General features: G+C 43.9%; 1 long non-coding RNA gene across 1 annotated transcript in view; it reads left to right on the forward strand.

The window, feature by feature from the left end:
- The window catches only part of LOC146867948 (uncharacterized), a 49,643-nt gene that overhangs the window by 22,306 nt on the left and 9,320 nt on the right, over positions 1-18,017 (forward strand). The window contains exon 2 of the long non-coding RNA XR_014962387.1: positions 3,311-4,247. This is a non-coding gene — a long non-coding RNA (uncharacterized LOC146867948). The remainder of the gene's footprint in view (positions 1-3,310; positions 4,248-18,017) is intronic.

The raw sequence follows: 18,017 nt of genomic DNA on the forward strand, positions 1-18,017 counted from the left end.
TGTGTTTGTGCCGGACGCTCAGCCGTCGAAGGTTTAATCTGCTGGCAAATGTCAAATTTAAGAACATAAGCATGAGTCTGTTTATACAATCCGCGCCACTAGTAACGTTGTTGTACGATAGTAACAGTCGCCGAAACGCCGGCATGGGCAGAAACCATACCTTCGTGAGCTGCTGTTATCAAAGAAAGTCTGCAGTCCGCGTTGGGAATCAATCTGTCACCAACGTCATTTATTCTCACATTGGGAACTTTATCAGGACTTAAATGATAAGAGTATTTAGAAGGGAAACCCCAAGGGTAATTATCACCCATCTCAGTTGCAGCAATTGCTGTCAAGATGTTATCATCAATCTTACTTTTGGAACTTGTAACTGCTGCTACTAGATATGTTGCTACCACACAATCTCACGACAGAGGGGGAGAAGGATACACCCTACCTCATCCTCCTCACGTATCAAGTCCCAACACATCAAAGAGGTAGGGTAAGTCAACTGTCGTCTCAGTTTGTTGGACGTTATAGACTAGGGGAGCACACTGTACTTGTAAAAACTGCCCTCACCCACAATAAATTGTGGCATGCTTCATCATAGGGCTGCTACTAATGTCTCTGCGCAAACCCACGCTAGAGACGGAGCAATAGGGAGGGGTAAACAATACAACAATGATAAAGACACACAGGAATAAAAAAGGATCCTAAAAAATGTGCAGAAACTTATAATGTTAAAACTAACTAAGGGATATCTGTATAATAGTTTTATTCATAAATTCCGTAGTCAGGACTAAAAAAGATATACGGATGATGGTGGTGTGAGCTAGTAATGTACTCACCACCCCCCGTCTGCATAGAGGTCGACATGTTTCAGCCGGTTATAGTATCTTTATCCGGCCTTCATCAGGACTACAAGGATCCCTATGCTCTTATCCTAATTACCCCTTATAAACTCCCCAGTTAGGGTTTCTTACTCCACTGGAGAATCGTTTTAGTTAGTAACTTTACTCTTCAATTTTACACGAGTTTATTAAATCAGACGCTAGAACAGACAGTGGAGAAGAGGGCGACCCCCTGTAGTCACACATTCGTCAAGGGTGGTTCGCTGCTCATAGAATCAATCTCTCTCAGTGCCGCGTAGAAGAAGCGGGTACTTGCCCATTACCGAATTAACCATGACTGGACTAATAGTAATCCCGGCCGGGCCAGCTGGTTGCGCCGCAACTCCAGGTGCTGCCACCTGGACATTGCGAGAAAAGTATTGCACTAAAGCCCTATGTACGGTAATCAAGGTGGTATGGAGTTGACGTAAGTCATCCAGGGGGGCTTGCAAATAACGTGGATGTGGTGTAAACCCGGCCAAGACTGGCCAAGTGGCCCCTGGAATGGACAAGGGACCCAAACAAACCGGTGTAACCATGTGGGGGAGGGCGCCATTGAACCAAATACGATGCTGCCAGGCGGATATAGGAATTTCCTGCGTCCTATACGGCGTGTAATTATCTGGGACCGCAGTAGGAGTGTATGTGTGAAACGTCTTATCATCCGCATTCACCTCCGGCAAAGTAACCCAAGAGTAAAACAACTCATAGGGAAATGATGCATCGGCACTCACTACAAAGATAATAGCCATCCCATCGTCAGGTACCCCGAACTGCGTCAAATGACGCCGGAGAGGTGCGCGACTATGCGCTGCAATAGCCACTTCAGTCATAAGGATACAGAGAAGAAAAACATTCTATATTAACTGTAGCACAATAGGGTAGAATTTAAAATGAAACCTTTTTAATTGTCAAGCCTGAGAGAACCTAGATATTAACTATTTAGGTAGGTTTAAAACGTCACTCTTGTTAACCGGAAACAAGAGTGAGGGTGTTGTGGACAAATATAAGCACTACTAAGACCAAAACGTTAGGTGTGCCATGTTGCAGGGATTCTGCTCATGCACAGAACTATGCACAGGAAACCAGGACCTCAGTGAATTGTGTTGTACCAAAACACTCACCTCAGTACCTAGAACCCCTATCCGACTAGCATCAGTGTCTCATTCGTTCTCATGATCACCTCGAAGCTACCAATGATTAGACAACCCAGAACATGCGACTTAGAGTACTCTCAGGAATGGTGGGAATCAGAAACACCTTTTCGTTATTATTCTCGTATCAGTCCACAACAAGAGTAATCGGAGACACGAAAAAGTTTAAAATGTTTATTTTGAACTACGTGCTCTAAGGTGCAGTACTTTGGCTAATATAAGGAGGCAAATGATTAAAAACAAAACCATCAGCATTGTTACAATACCATAAAAAATGAAGGGAGAAATCATATTACAAATGATAGTGGAAAAGAAGTCCTATAATACTTTGTGAACCACCCTCCCTTCGCTAGTAAACTAGTTTTATAAAACTAATAGAATGTCTCTAGTCTTGAATGGGGAACCCCATACCTCAAGGATCAGCTTAGGTGAATCACATCACAGGATCAGCTCTGCTTTCTGTGTCTGGAAAGGTTTTCTCCAAGTGTCTGAATCATGCATGCATATGCAATATTAAAGGCACCTGAGTTTCAGATATATGCAGCTGTGTGCATGTTGTGTCTAGAGCGTGGGCCGATCAACCTGAATTCAACAGCATTCATTGGTATTTGACCTTGACGGCTTCTGCACACAGTGTTCAGACTAAGGTCGCGGTGCACGTCTAGGGATGTGAACAACAGACCGCTCTCATGTGAAGAAAAAGCAAGCAAGCAGTTTTACTTGTAATAACAGCTACCTGCAGTGTCGTGTGAAAAAGCAGCAAAGTGGCAAGATAGCGTTTTACATCTAAAGCGCTTATGCTAACATAGCAATGTGTGTATATAGAACCCCGTCTCCACTACAGCATCTTCACGTTTACCACACCTAATTAACCAGCAGCAGAGAAGTGTGAGGTTTGTATATTCACCAAACACTGGCAATTTGCATAAGGCCACATGCAACTTCCACGCTGTCTCTTTTTTACATTTTGTCTTATTTGTTTAATAAAGTTACAGTGCAATAATGCAAATATAGTGCCCCATCTCTACCTGCGTTGATAAAGTGGCAGTAGTCTGTGCCAGACAGTAAACAGACCTTGTGAACTGATCTATAAGAGATATAAGCTGATGATGTTTGCGCCTTTGATTTCCATTTTGTTGTTGTATAATCATACATAAAGTTATAACAGCTTCATTGTTTGATCCCTCCTCAATGGTGTTATTTAGCTTATCTAAGCCATCTTTGGAATTTGCAATGTTTTCATTCATGCCCACTGAACATGACGACTTTTATGTGTCTATTTTGTAGGTGTCGGACTGCCAACTTTGAGGCCTCTAAGTCACCGAAAAAGCCAATGTATCTCGAACAACTGTAGGTGTTACAAGTTACCAGAGTGTCTCTTTCTGGAAGCATTGAGATGGCGCCGAAGAAGCCTCCTGTGCATGTGTCTGCCCATTAAGCAGGTTGCAGTGTTTCCTTCACAGCTCTGGGTTTCTGAGTCTTGTTGGACATCTGGCATGGAAGAGACTGCAGTTCTGAGTCAACATGGCACAGTTGTCGATTTCTATAGATGGGTAGTGAGGTTTCTACTGCGCAAAGTGTGATGGGTTTAGGGCTTAACAAACAATTCATAAAATTTGCATCAAAGGGAAATATAAACAGCCACCACCCCACGCTGTTGAGTGCAATTGCAAGCAATTGCTAAAATCAAATCAAAGGTTAGTTCCCTGAGCAATGACAAACAGTATCAGTCTCTAAATATTTCAACCATAAATTCAGAGAAAGTAGAAGTGTCCCATATTCATTCAAGGTCTTTATTTTCAATTCCAGTGGTCTCTCATGGAGGACTTGTTAAACCACAGATTCCATTCTTGGATCATACAGCCATTCAGCCAACACGTGTTTCGTCTATGGTTACAATTTCCATAAAGACTTCCTCAGGGCTGTAATGAATAGATATACAAACTCATTACCATCTACCACATCTCTAACATATTTTAGATTTAACCTCCACCAAAAAGAAGGAAGTTTAGCAACGGAAACCAAGAAAATAGTCCAAGATCACCAGAGTGTGCACATAGTGTACCAACCACCAAAAGATAACAAGAAAATAAAACAATAACCAACACACTATTGCCATTTGGTAAAGTTGTTGTTGGTGCAGCTCTGGGACCATTGGCTTGGTCTGTGTCGGAGAGACTTTCTTGAGGTGTCTCTTGTTCAGGCTCTAGTCCTCTCGTGGATGGTACGTATGTGATATACAAATATTTGGATTACTATGATGAACTTTAAAGCAATACATATTTTTGTTTAACCTTAAATACAATTTTTTATTATTTACTACATATTTCTTTTAAAACAATGTTGTCTCTAGCATGTTTAATTGTGGATTTTATTGTCATGAAACTCAGAATGTATTTGAATAAGTCCAGTAAAGTGTCTGTTCTACATAGTGCATCAGAAAGGTATTAGTAATGGTTATTCAGGATTGGATTTGGAAATGCTATTTAGTTTAATACCTATCTAATCCATTTAAAATTAAAAGTTATACATTTCAAATTACTATGTTGATACTTACTTTTAGATGTATTGGGGGATTCAGATGTGTCAATATCTGCTGGGCCAACAATACTTTCTGGCTCCAATGTTAACTGTTTGAGGTCTTCAAGAGGTGTGGGTGGTGGGTTGCTAAAGGGACCGCACCTGTTCCACATGCCTCAGCCAGACGATTTGACACCTGCTTTGTTCTTTAATGCAGACTGTACCACTGCTTCCTTATCTCCTCAATGGTGCAATGTGTCTTTCCCATTAAATTCATTTTATCCTAGATACCCTTCAAAGTTATCTTCTTTCTGGTATCTGGAACTTTAAATGAGTTTTTCCCCAAAAGCTCATTATTGTGTGGAACACATTCTTCATTGAGTCCCTCCAGTTCTTTCTCACTAAATTTCATCTTCCTTTTCTGCCACCAACATCCTACTCTGGCTGCTCTTGTGGAATGATGCCACAAGTTAGAAAACACACAAGCAAGCCCTTTGCAATACACACAGGACACATTCCTGCCTTTCTCCCTGTTACACAGAGCTTGTGTTTGCGATTCTCAGATATCAATTTGCTATTTACTGAACCAGTATTTGGAAATTGGTAAATGACGAATGTAAATCACAACGATGTGCTAATTGGGGAAGTGTCACTATGATACATATAGAATGCTGATTCCAAAATTGTGACTCAGTTAACATTGCAATTTGAGAATCCCTATTGTCAAGCGTCATATATCTGGCCCTAACCTCCTACTTGGCTCCAGACCTTTGTATAAAGATCCTGCCCTCTCATTAAACATTGTGCTTTTGAATACCAAAGAGTTTGGTGTCATTTAGACAGTGGTGTAGCTAGAGCTTTGATTGCCAGGGCGATCCCTTAGTTTGCCGTCTAGTGACGGTAGGAGGAGGGCTGGGGAAAGATGAGGATGAGCGGGGGGGTTGGCGACATACGACAACGAGTGGGGGCATTTAGCAGGTTGGTCCGCCACACCTAGCTATGCCACTAAATTTAGACCTACTGGCTTTCGCTTCCACTGTGAAAACTCTGCAGAGACACCTGTTTTTGGTATTATATGAACATGCCCCGTCACATCCCTATTCTAAAGCTGCTGTGATTATGTCAGGCTTTGACTTCATCCTGAGAGTCATCTGAAACAGGGACCTCAATTCTAGACCACATGTGTGTTATAAACTCTTCTTCTTTATGTTCATGTGTATTTACCACCATTGCACAAACAGCATTGGCTTCAAATTGAATAATTCACCCAAATATGACACACCCATCAGTTATTTTATAAAAAAATCATGGGAATTGCATCACTCCAGAAAATCGCAAATTTCAACCATCGGGAAACCAACAAAGAGTTCCTCGATTTCCTCTCCACCAGCCAAAACGTCAGGAGTTTCTAAGCATAACAATGCCTTTGAATAATCAAAACACATACTCCAACTTAATCGGTCCTCATGGCTCCATGAGCTGTCTTTGTAAGGAGCATTAACAAACCACAAGCATGCAATGGCCAGATACTTATTGTTCACTGACCATTTCAAAGAATAGATTTTAAAACCAAATCCTTTGTGCACCCATACTTTTAAACAAGTATTTAGTAAGCCTGGGCGGAGTTCTGCTACGCGGAACTCCACAAAGTGCAAAAAACCTCTGCTGCGCTACACGGAACTCCACAAGCGGCGGAGTGCATTAGCTAAATGCTGTTCGCGGTGATTTTCAGTGCCAGGTGCTTGCCTGCACTGTGCAATCATTGCAAATGGCACCATGCACAGCGCAAGCTGGCGCTACTTCCTTTCTGTCCTTCGAGTAGATTTTAACTCAAGCAGCACCTTTCCCAACGCGAGCGGACAGTTTCTCAACGCGAGCGGTTGCGAGCATACAAGACCGCAATGAGAAATCTGACTGCCTGCATTGATAAATCTCACCAGGAGGTTGATTTTCCATGCTTGTGCTCGCCAACTTGATGTTGACGATTGCAAAAGAGGAAAAATCTCGCCGGTAGGTGGATTTTCTCGGTTGCGCTCGCCATCTTGACTTGATGAGCACGAGTGAGGGAAAAAACTCTGCAAGCTCCGCGTAACGCGGAGTGCGTAATCTCCGCAAACTCTATGAGCAGAGCGGAGTTCATCGCCGAGACTTAGTATTTAGCAATCGAGGTTCCTAAATCACTACAAAGATTAACGGCTATGGCAATATTATTGCCAAAATGAAGGCAGGCGATTATATGGAGGTAAGGACTAGAGGTGTGCGAAATTTGAGTAATTTGCTTTCTAGTAATTATGCGAAATTTTGGCGATAAGAAAATCTGTCATTTCAAGCTATATTTTAGTGTGAAATGCATGCAGGCTTAAATCTTTGGCTTGAGGGCGCATTTAACAAAAGCACCAGGCATGACAACCACTCAAGTTCTCTTGTTCCTGTGCTTTTGAGAAAGCATCGTTGGCATGCTAATACACGAAGTGGCTTTGTGGCATCATTTTAGAAATTTCATGTAACAAGCATAACATGAAATTCACAAAAATATGTGAATTAGAGCAGCGTAATAACAATTTTCCCCAGGCCTAAATGCACAATAGCCTAGGGAAGTGAATTGATTGAAAACTGAATTTTCTATAACAAAGTTACTGATACATGGGTCTCCCTGGCTTTCCTTTGATCCCCGGAACCATGTCCAGGCCAAAAAGGCATATGGGATCAATTACTCTCACATTTATAGCAAAGTGGTGACCTGCGAAGCATTGTGGATTATTAGACATCACTCTTTGGATCTAGCAATATTGAGCAAAAATCCCAAATGAAGCAATAGGAGTTATTAAGCAAGCCAGCACTTCCTACTGGAAATGAGATGCTAATGGCATTTAAAACTACAGTGTTAGGGACGAAGAAGCCGGGTGGGGAGTGGTATTTGAAATCAAAGCAGAATGTACAAACATATGTAACACTAAATGTGTTGCGCCTGGCGTGATTGATGATGCTGTTGACTTAGCTGGATATCCAAAATACAGGTATGACTGTGTGGCAATTATTATCAATTCCTATGTGACTCTTTGATTTCTTACAAAACTTTAAATAAAGTTTAAAATAAGGAACAGGTAGACTATACTATAACCCACCTACTAAGATAAAAGTATGTTTTCTATACTTTTTTAGCGCAGATTTATAAGCAGTACACTACAGTATTCAGTGTACTTCTTCCAGTAAGCATAGACCTGTTTGAAAAAACACCTCATAATGTTGTCATATAAAGATAAGTTAACCTTGTAATCTAAAATATTGATAACAGGTAACATGTTTCTCATATTCCAATAATATCAATTCCTGACTCCGGTGACATTTAGAATCCACTCGCCATAGTCTACTTTATAGTTTATTATTAAGGGAATACAGGACCATATTATACATATAACATGGTGACCCTTTTTGTATCCTGTATTTATTACAATTTAATTATACCCAGCATCTGTAGATGATCTGCTTCTTTTTTATGACCACGCATAGTATTATGAAGCAAAAGTAAGCTGCTAATAAGCAATTTGAAGTGACATTTATGTTTCAGATGTTTGGGTTTAAAAGACATAATGCTGACGGAATTTATGGTCAGGTCAATAACAGATGTTACTTATAATGCAGTTTGTGAAGTTCTGTGCTATATGAGTCAGCGTGACTCAGTGGAGCTTACAAGTAGACTTTATTCTTCCGAATTTCTTCCATTGTTCGTGAGCCACCGAAAACACATTCATTATTTATTGCAATCCATACATTCTACTAAATTGCAGGAGCTTGAAATTAACAAAAGGTTTAGGATTTCCTTATTCAAAGACTAGTATTGAAAAAAATCCAATTTGTCAATGATTTCTGGCCAACTCAATTTTAAAATTTGCCAACTTCATAAAATTTAAGATGAAACGATTTTTTACAAAAGCTTGCTGTGTCAGTTGTAAATAGTGATAACTCACAAAACATCACTAACATGAGATGCTACAAAATGTATCTAGAATAAAAAAGACATGGTGATGAAAAAAGTGGTCAGAACAAGCTGCGATAATTCTAGTTTATCTTGGCCAAAGCAGGCCAAGTAGTGTGCCAAATTCTTTTTCTTCCATAGGAATCTTTTTTTCCATAAAAATCTTTTTTGGAGTTTATTGCCATGTAGAAAAGTTAATTTTGTGGGATTCTTCGCCTGAAAAAAACGAGTTTCTTATTAATTTCTCAGCCACTTTTTTTAACTTCATCAATAGGCTAAATTTCAAACCAAAGTTGGCACAAGCCAATTATGGAAATTTCACACCCCTTTGCTCAGCACCATTTGAAGGCTTAACTGAACCCACCAAAAAGATTTGACACTTTTGGGTACAGTTCCATGGATTTGAGGGTTTGTTTTAATTCCAGGCAATTATGTGGTTTGCACTGAAGAGGAGCCATCACAAACTTGGGTTTTCTCAGAATTCACTTTGACATGAAGGACCTCAGTGTGGTATCTAATGCTAATCGATTTGAGATAGAATTGTGACAACGTTCAGATTGAGGTTTTCCTCCGATGTTTCCCACAAAATCTCTGTGAGACAAATTAAAAGAAGCAATATTTATTTTTTATGGATAAGGACAAACATAGAAGCTTTCATTGTTACCCTCGACAAAATAGTAAACAAATATTATTTTCTACAATTGACATTTGGAGTGTAAGAGATTTAAATAAAAACTTCCAAAAATAGGTGGCATAAGATTTCATAACCTTGACTACCACACTTTAAAAAACACAATTAGTGTTTTCTGATTAAATTGTTAGTGCTTCTGTTGATGAAGAATGCTGAAATTGCACCTATACTTCTGGGTTTTGCAGACACAATATTTTAATTATGCCTTGAAGCAGATTTTCCGAGCTATTTGGTGTGAAGTAAAATTTTGATTTGTTTGATTAATGACACAGAGGCGAGTATTACAGTTTCTTTCCGTGCTTCATTTTAAATGCCAGCCAGGATATTAATACAACTCCAGTGCCATGAAGCCTGGGAAAAGTAACCAATGGAAACAACATATGTAGAAGACCAATCAAATCAAAAATTACTTTATTCGATTTAAACACAGCACATTATAAAAGTACATAAAACGTAAAATTCATCATAAAGTCGTCCTAAAATAAAACCAAACTTGTCTCCTCTCAGAATGAAAAACCCAGCTAAAAACCACGATACCTAAAAGCAATCCTTGAAATTAGATACAAATTGAAAATATAACAAAGCTGGCTGAACTTATTTTAAATCCTTCTTGTAAGAAAGAGGACTGATATACTTGTGTTGTAGAGACACATACTTAAGGCATATGAAAACTACATGTAAAGTGTCAATTACACTGACCCTATCACAAGTACAGATTGGTAATCCTGTGGTCTATGTCATCCTACGAACAATTGCTGGAGCGAATTCAAGCAAAAGTAAGATAGCAGACGCCTGTGCAAAATAGGCAAATCTAAGGTCAGATACATTTCTATATTACTCATAGATTTTACCATAACATGGTGCGACCCAGGTTTTTTAGCCATCATACTATTATATCTTGATTCATGTGCTTTAATCTGAAACACATCCCTAACCCACCCCACATCGATCTTAGAGATTTGCTCAGGGTTAGAGAACCAATCAGAAATGTATGCCTAACAATACAGTTGACTGTGAGTAACTAGTCCTCTTTTTTTTGCGTGAACTGCCAAATTAAGTATTAATACAATTAAAACCATGAAATTAACAATGAAAGTAGCTAAAAGAAACATAGGTGGATATTATCAAGAACGTGTGATAATTATCGCAAAATTAGCTTAACACAACTTTTCACATCGCAGTCTATCGCGGGAAAATAACGCCGTGTTAACGTTGTATTCCCAACACCACGGTACCATGCAATAGTCTCACGATAACGCATCAAATGACCTTGTTAAAATTAACGCAATGCCTAAAAAATGCAAGGAGAAAAAAGCTGTGATGTCCCAAATCGTGATACAAACTCAGCGATAACCAGCGACAGGCCTGCAATTCCCAAGCGTCATGTTGGAAAATGCACTATAAAAGCGCCGAAAAACAGAAACAAAATAATTTAAACTGCGTAGCACCATGGAGGAAGCCGAGCAAGTACAGGAGATGACCAGAACCCCACAAGCCCCCAGGAGGACCAGCCTGGGACCTCGGGGTCACGGAAGGTCAAGAAGAAGAAGACGAGGTTCAGTCTGCAGGAAAACAGGATCATCATCACAGAGGTGATAGAACACCACCAACAACTGTTTGTCACCTCCAACGTGTCATTGGCAAATAAAAATGCAATATGGCAGTCCATCCTGGACAAGGTGAATGCAGTCGGAGTGAGGAGGAGGACAATTGGAGAGGTCAAGAGGCGCTGGAATGATGGGAAGCTCAAAACCAAGAAGAAACTCGCTGACAACCATCAGGCAGCAATGCAGACTGGAGGTGGCAGTACAGCGGAATGCTAGGAGCTGGATGAGATGGAGGAAATGGTGTCCACAGTCATCAGTGGATAGAAAGTGGCAGGAGTTGGGGGTCCAGACACTGCTTGACATGACCTGACACAGCAGCACCAGGGTGAGTACCGAACAGGGAGAGGGGGGACGGGGGAGATGGGCACAATGGCACATATGCACAATTAAGTAGAGCACACTGCACACCCACAATGACTCTGGATCATGTCCTTGATCCCCTTGGCACACTGCAGCACACATACAAACAGCAAGTAGGCCCCCGTCCACTATGGGCAGAAAGGAGTCCCTCCCCACACAGCACCAATCTCACAACCAACGTATGCACACGTGTGAAAACCAGCAAAGCTGCGCGTCTGTGAGCCACACTGACAATGCAGGAGACACTGCATGACGAATAGCATGGCTGCAGTCCAATTATCATGGCATGGTGCACGCCACAACACTGAGGTGGCTGAGTGTGGAACACATCCGGAAAGGAGCAGGTCACACTCTGACACATCCACGTGCACAAACAACCCCTGATGTCAACAACATATCTGCGGATGAACCATGCCCAAGAGTCCAAAATCCAAACAAGAGCAAAATTAGCCAAGTCTGCGACATTTCAGCACCGTAGAAGCACAGAAGTCAAAGGCACACCGCCTCAAAGAGATAAGGGGCAGCAAATTCACAGCTGCAGGGGCGACTCTCCCACAATGCAGCACAAACACATAGCAATAACAGCACATCAACATTGATGACAATGTGGTACAAAGTGCAACACTTTCACTACAGAACAGAGTACACAACAGGTTCCGCTTGTGCGAAGAAACTGGCCAATCACTTGTGGCATAGCAGGAAACTGTGAGATGATAATGTATGTGTACAAACTCACATCCGTGATGTAGTCCAAATGTCCACTGTCCCACATCAAATAGTCAGCTCCTCCCACATTCACAATGTACATTGTCATGCAGTCTGTATGCAAACTTGAACAATGCGTCAACATACACGTCAACACAGTGTTGAAATGCATCTCCCCTTCACACTGCAGAGGGACCATCAACACCTCCTGCAGAGCAGACCCAACAACTCTTCACTGATGATGAAGAGGACCTCCCCACCTTCGACACCGACACCCTCCACAGCTCATGGACAGCTACAGCAACCCACCTCTAGGAGCAGGGCAGCCCAGCTGCATCGAGGAGACCTCACCCCCTGCACAGACCACACAGCAGAAAGCACCCACCACCACGGCTGGCTCCCAGCACCTCAACGAACAACACATTGCATTCCAAGGCCAAGTGTTAGACTGCCAGAAAGAGGTGGCTGAACAGGTGCGGGTGGGGTTCGACCTCATGGCAGCCAAACTAGATAACATACGTGGGTGTCTAAGTCACATCAGGGACCACTTACACTCCCTAACGGACACCCACAGTTCGCTCCATGATGTCCAACAACCCATGCCCGACATCGCTGGAGTCATGACTCTGAGAGGAGAACAGCTGTCTAGTCAGAGTGGCCTCAGCAATGTCAGCCGAGAGTTGGGAACAGATGCTGAGTGCAATGGAGAACATGGAGCGGATGCATGCGGAAAGAATGGCTGCCACGGATGCACACCAGCGTAAAGTTGTTGGTATCTTCCATGCCCTGCAGATATCTCATCGCATTGCTGCCACTAAGGCAGTTGCTGATGAATGCTGCTGGTACTTCTACACACACCTCTGGCCCCTGATGTGTCAGTGGCACACAGTGCTGCAGGCCAAACATTAGCACCCACATGTCAGACAGATGACATAGAGGACGAAGATGCGGGTGATTCCACCTTAGTATTAAGAAGGAGCCAGTAGCAATCTTCTCCTCCATATGCCCTGTTTCAGCTTGGTTCTGCCCTCTGCATCATGCCCTGTAACAACCCCTCCCACTGTCCTCCAAAACCCTCTGCGACACTCACCTTGGACCTCTACATGGACTGCCATATTTTGTTTGCTTACCAATGATGACACAGCAATCAGACTGCAGACTGTACTCTTCCTCTTCTGATGTACTTGTCAATCCCTAAATGACTCTGTGGGGCCCTCCACTGGGCTACAATGTAATGTGGGGTTTGCATGGCCATGTACTGCTCCAGCTCCGACACTCCACCGAATGTGAATAAAGAATTCAAATTCACACAGATGTGTCATGTCCATAATCGACCAAGTATGAAAGTAAGGACATCGATTGAAAAAATAAGGTACAGACTGGGAAATGGAAGCAATGCGCATGTTTGACCGTGACACACATAGGCAGTGAGATGACTGGGAATGTGTGCACTAGCTGTGGCCTCATTGCTCTGAAACAACAATTGCGCAATTTCATGACTTTGCCCCACGCAATGTAAGAAATAGGGCTGTGTATGAAATGTCAAAGTCGTTGGAAGGCCTAAAGTAGTGTCCCCCATCACATTTGACAACAGAACATCTCTTCCCATACCTACTCACACTCAACTGGGTGGACACAGCCTGTAGTGATGGATCACATTGATCCACATGGCAAGAAGTTGGACACCATACTCACATTGCTGAAGACATGTAAGAGCACAGGTCTATCAGCAACTATCCCAACCACAATGTCTGGCTCACAGAGTTGGAGTTGGCAATAGGGACTCACCCCTAAGTGAAATACGTCAGTCAGTCCCTCACTGTGTAGGGACAATGCTCATTGAGGCACACTATTTATCATTCTAATCAACACTCATCACAGTTGAACACTAGTGAATTTGCGTAGACTTAATTAGCAGGTGCGTGTCAGTACGGGCAAGACAAGGGCCACAACATGCAGACCAACGCATCAGACACTAACAGGCAGCATTAGGTCACTGCACAGTTCCACATGACAGGCATTGTGCATGTGCCTGGGATGTTCAGCCATTGCGTTGGGGGCTCTCGTAGAACCGGCACTCTTGTTGCCTGTGGCAGTTATGTGGATGATATGCCACAGCTCGGAGCAATGAGTCATATGTGTGTGCAAAGTTTGGACGTATGGGTTGTTGTGTACTTAAGTGTCAATGTAATTCCATGCAAGAGTACCTTGAGCAAGGGCTTCTGTGTGTGGGGTGTGGATACGTTGGTCTTTCTTTAGCGCTGTGTGTAGTGTGGGAGTCATCATCATCTGCTATGGTATCTCTCTCAGGGTGTGCCTGCCGGATGCAAGACCAGGTCAAAGGTGCTGCTATCCATTCCGCCTTATGTGAGACAAAGAAGCTTTCATCCCTAATGTCAGTCTGACTCCTGCTTGCATTCTGGAAATGTGATGTGGCTTTCATGCTGCAATTGAGGCTAGGCCTTAGGCTTATGGTGCACCAATAGCGATAGACACACAACAGTTGGCATGTATGAGCCAGGAGCCTGAGCGGCCTTGCTCTCCTTGCACAATCCTTTTGTGCGCGGCTGCCCTCCGGGTGCATGCAACATTGTCGATTGCGGGCCGTGTTGCGCCGACACTGCAACAGAGACACACGCATCAGTTGGGTTCCTGTCCAGCCCAGAAATGAACCACGCCCAGGGATAATTATTCACACCCCTACGCTGTCCTGGTGTACGCTGGGCCAGCCCACTCAGCTTACGTATAAAGGGGGGGACGACGACGCTACGTGTCCCAGTTCTTCCCCACTGCTGGAGGTGACATGGCTGCGTCTGCCTGGCATATCACGAAACTCAATCATAAAGGATCCATGACTTGCGTTGCACAAAGTTGGTGGCACCGGATACACTGCAGCCGGCACGGGCCTGCCGCCACAGGACAGTGACATTCGGTGCACTGAGGTAGGGGTACCTTAAGTGCTGAGCTGGTGTGCACCTGCGATAATTCACCGTCCTGGCGGGCCAGACTGGTAAGGATTTGTGTGAGCCCTGCTGGACCGCAGTGTAGGCCTGAGCCGACGGGCAGCACGGTCCTACCGCCAGGTGGCGTTGCCTCGCGGTTCACAGAGTTAGTGGCACCTAAAGAGCTGAGTGGGTGTGCAGCCTGCGATGATGCCGTGTGCGCTGATATGATCTCTGGCATTGCAAAATCAAGACCCAGAATCACGTGGGTGACCTGGTGGCCTGCGGTGCGGGGCTGCATGATGTGGAGGCTGCCAAGGTTGCGGACCTCGTGCTTGGAGCTTGCACCGGCACGTGGTGGGCCCTCTTGGAGACATGCCGGTGGCAGAAGGTGAGCAGTGAGGCCTGGGTGTGCAGGGGTGGGTAATCACCGCCGGGCGGCGGGAGAGGGTGGAGTGCAGCAGCCTGTGTGTGCAGGGGCAGGCAAGCGATGATGGTGTGTGCAATGATATGAACTCTGCCATTCATAAATGTGGACTCGGTTTCAGATAAGGGACCTGGTGGGCTGCAGTGTATACTGGCACGTGGTTGGAGACACACCGGTGGCAGCAGGTGAGCAGTGAGGCCTGGGTCCACAGTGTCGGCACTCTCTCTCCCTCTCTTCCTTTCACTGTCTCTCTACCTCTCTCTCTCTCTCTCTCTCTCTCTCTCTCCCTTTCACTGTCTCTCTCTCTCCCTCTCTTTCTCTCCTTCTCTTCCTTTCACTCTTTTTCTCTCCCTTTATTTCTCTCTCTCTTTCTCTGTCCTTTGATGAGCCCATGAAACACCTTCTTATCTTGAATTTTGTCTTGTAGGCTGTGACTTACAGATTGTCCAGAGAAGACCCGCCATGACTCTTCCAAATAGTTGTTTAGAGTTTAATTTGAATAAAATAATTTGTTTGGAAATTCAAAGATGAATGAATGATTCTCCTTTTTCTGACCACACATGAATGTTAATTGTTGTAGTTGTGCGACATCAGGCGAATTGTTTTATTCATGATTTCGTAAAGCTGGTGTGGACATTTCCTACCCCGGGGGTGCGGGGGGGGGGTGGAGGTGGGTGTTGTGGCCCTCTTGCGTTTCCAAGCTGCATGATCAGTAGCTCCATGGCATCTGTTTTTCTTCCGGTGACCTAATACCAGGCGAGAGCAGATATTATTTCCGTGCTGCTAACGTGCCTTATCGCATGTTTTGTGATCTTATTGCAGATCTGGGAGGTCATTGAGAATGTTGCGAGGTGGTGTTGTCGTGGCTTTTTGCACAGGAATGCCTACTCTCCATCTCATTAGCGTTAGTTGCCGGTGTAATCCCTGGCGATGTTTTTTGTGGCTGCTATCGCAGGGAAACTGGCGATATCAGCTGTTAGCACCAGCTTGTGAATAGGGTGATAAATCTATCACCACTTTGGCTGCAATAAAGTGTCGCTAACTCGGCGATAAGTCCTTGAGAATATGCCCCATAGTGTTCTTGATCAAATTCAATAAATTGCAATGAGGGACAGACAGTCTTGTCAAGATGGTTCTGATCCTCCTCAGTGGAAATAAACACACTTTTTGGGAGCCAGGTTAAAAGGTCTGCATGCTTCTTAATGAAATCAGTTGTCTTATGGGCTGGAAGACCTGAATGGAGCTGAAATATAAAATGGAGAATAAAGACATATTCATAAAGCAAAAAGTTGAATCACTAGACCAATCTGTTGATCTGAGAATGTCCACATGGTTAGTTTCAGCCCCAAAATGTTTAAAACCATAGCATGCCTAGTAGAATCTGGCAAGGGTCACAATCCATTAAACCAACAGAGCTTAGGTTGGAGAATATACTGGTATATGAGGTTTTCTTAAACATTTCTATAGCTGAAATGATGAGGACATTCTCAGGTTTTCCTTCCTTCCTTCAGAAACGCTAAGACAATTACCTGCATGTTTTTTTGTCTGTAGAATAACATGGAAAGGGGAACAGTCTTAAAATGAGTTTTAGTTGTTTTGGCAACATTGAAAGAAATGCCTGTCTCTGAGACTTGTCTAGAAGAATCATCCTGAGTTCTACCATCAGAGAGATGTTTAATCAAGAACAAAAAAGCAGCATATGTTTTTCAGGTAACATTTTATTAGATAAATGTGTGTTATCAGGCCAGGCAATGAGCAAATTTAAAACCACAATGGATTGTACTTTGGAATTCAATGACTAAAAAAACATACTTCTCCTAAAAGAGGACAAATAAGAGGGTGGTCTCCAATTAGTCTTCAATCCGCTCCAACATATTCAGTAGCCATGGCTGAACGTTAAGTGTTAACTGTTCTGAAACAGGTCCTTAAGCTTTGGAAGTGTCTGGAGTTCAAGGTTGACAGATTAGGTTTGCAGCTTCTGATGAACTGCTTGAGTTTCTCCATTGAGAGACAAAGTATCCAGCCTATCAGGACATGAGACTGGTTGAAGATCTTTGGGGCCCGTTAGGGTGGCGGGTGGATCCCCCCGCCGGGTCGGCGGTAGCCACCGCTGGCCCGGCAGTGGCGATCCGTCCGCCATCCTGCCATGATTGACCCCCCGCCACATTAGGATGGCTGGGGGGTCCGCGGCAGCCGGGAAGACCGTCCGCCACTTTTCCGCCGGTCGACTCGTCGACCGGGCGGAAAACTTCCACAATATGGTGGTGGTGTCTGCAAGACACCGCCATCCATATTACAATGCCTACGTAGACTTGCACATGTGGTTTCTGCTATTGAGGGCTCGTTGCCAGCCCCCAGAGTGTTGGGGGCATGGGGGGTGCAAACGGGGGTACCTATGGTACCCCCCCTAGATAGGCATGGAGAAGGTGGCAGGCACCGCGCGGTGCCTGTCACCTTGTGCATGCTAATACCCAACGTGCATCCACAGCATTGTGCTGTGAGCACCGCCCGCCACAATTTTGTGGATGGGGGATGCCACACCCCACAGTGGGACCGCCGCATCTCTGGTGGACGGTCCGCATAACGTTACAGTGGTGGGTGGAACTTGTCCGCCCGCCATCGTAATAGACCCCTTTATCTTTATTCCAGGATGTTCAATAGTGTTTCCAATTCTCTAGGCCAAAAGCTTTCCCACCACACAGCATTTGCTGCAGTTAACTTGAGGGAGTTGGAGGAGCTTTTCATTGCCTAAAAGCGGGAAGTGCG

The sequence above is a fragment of the Triturus cristatus genome, chromosome 1_2 (assembly GCF_964204655.1).
Source record: "Triturus cristatus chromosome 1_2, aTriCri1.1, whole genome shotgun sequence".
In the NCBI taxonomy this organism is placed as follows: domain Eukaryota; kingdom Metazoa; phylum Chordata; class Amphibia; order Caudata; family Salamandridae; genus Triturus; species Triturus cristatus.